This window comes from Aptenodytes forsteri, unplaced genomic scaffold (assembly GCF_000699145.1).
Source record: "Aptenodytes forsteri isolate BGI_AS27 unplaced genomic scaffold, ASM69914v1 Scaffold225, whole genome shotgun sequence".
NCBI classification, from domain to species: domain Eukaryota; kingdom Metazoa; phylum Chordata; class Aves; order Sphenisciformes; family Spheniscidae; genus Aptenodytes; species Aptenodytes forsteri.
In genome coordinates this window covers 34,413-35,736 of record NW_008795024.1, presented here as the reverse complement: position 1 = coordinate 35,736, position 1,324 = coordinate 34,413, and the positions used below count along the sequence as shown (strand labels likewise).

Sequence of the window (1,324 nt, the reverse complement as noted above, 5' to 3'; positions counted from 1 at the left end):
TTTAAAAACTGCTAAACACTTCACTAAGTTTGGTTGTTATGGAGATACAGTATATTTAGACTGGACTTTGACAGTAATCCTAAAACTGCTAAGCCTATTGAATATTTAAACAATTACTTTTATGAATATAGTCTGTTAATGTAGCTTTATTAACAAAATAAACTTACCTTTAGCACACATCAATTAATAAAATATTAAAACACTCATCAGGATAGCACAAGATTTAATTTAAACTCTATTAATAAATTAATGAAGTGAAATAAAATACGATACACTAAATTACGTTTAGGGGTTGCTTATAATTTCACATATTTTCATGCTAGTTTTTTCCATATTATGATATTAAATGCAGATTATTAAAGTACAATCCACTGTGGCAATGCGGACTTATCTGCTTTTCAAGTGTTTCTTCTGTAATTCGTACAAGCATTTCTCTATCTTCCCAGCATACATTAATGATGTTACAATACAATACGCATTAGCCACGCTGTTCATATCCCATGAGAACTAAAATACACATGCATTTGAAAGGAAGAAATGCATGCTACAGGGCTCTCTGAGACAATAGTTCATTTTCTCATGTTTTTTTCTTTTACTAAAATAACACATTTAATGGAATTTCCTGTAAGGAAATTACAATTAATAAAGAACTAAATTACAAATCCATTAGATTTCAGTCACTGCAGCAACAAAACCTAGTTTTCATGAACGCTCAAAAAATCCAATAACGTAACCTCTGGTAAAGCTTGAAAAAGCCCTGAAGGACAAGGCAGTTAGATCAATATTAGTTTATTTTAACTGCTGTGCAGTATGAAGAGATGAGGCTGATCATCTGATGGATTTTATTACCTGTCGGAGAGATAAGTCCTGGTGATAAGAGGCCTGGAACTCCATGGGGCAGAAGACGTGCATTTTCTTGTATAGCAACTCCTAGTGAACGCTTGGGGGGTCTTCCTGGACGTGAGCTGATGAAATAAGAGGATAAATGAAAACGCATTTTCTTTTTGAAATATTTGCTTACTACACATGGCATTGATTTGTATAAAATACATGAACCATCCATGATACACAAAAATATATTAGAAATTCTTGCCTAGGAAAAAAGAAAAAAATAAGTTGATTAAACATACAAGAACTGTATAGGTTTCAAATGAACTAACAATAAACTGCCAAACAGCACCTATAGTTAACACAGTCATGAGCTCAAAGTCACATAAATTACTAGGAAGCTAAGATTTCTTTTTTTTAATCTGCACCACAAGACCAAAAAGAAAGCAATCCATATTTCTAGCACTATTGTACCATCACTTCACTAATTAATATC

General features: G+C 32.2%; 1 protein-coding gene across 1 annotated transcript in view; it reads right to left on the bottom strand.

Annotated features, from left to right (window-relative positions):
- DACH2 (dachshund family transcription factor 2) overlaps positions 1-959 on the bottom strand; it is a 152,176-nt gene extending 151,217 nt beyond the window's left edge. Inside the window, exon 1 of the mRNA XM_019471137.1 lies at positions 850-959. The gene's annotated coding sequence lies outside the window, so the exon portion shown is untranslated. The remainder of the gene's footprint in view (positions 1-849) is intronic.
- Positions 960-1,324: the final 365 nt, after the last annotated feature.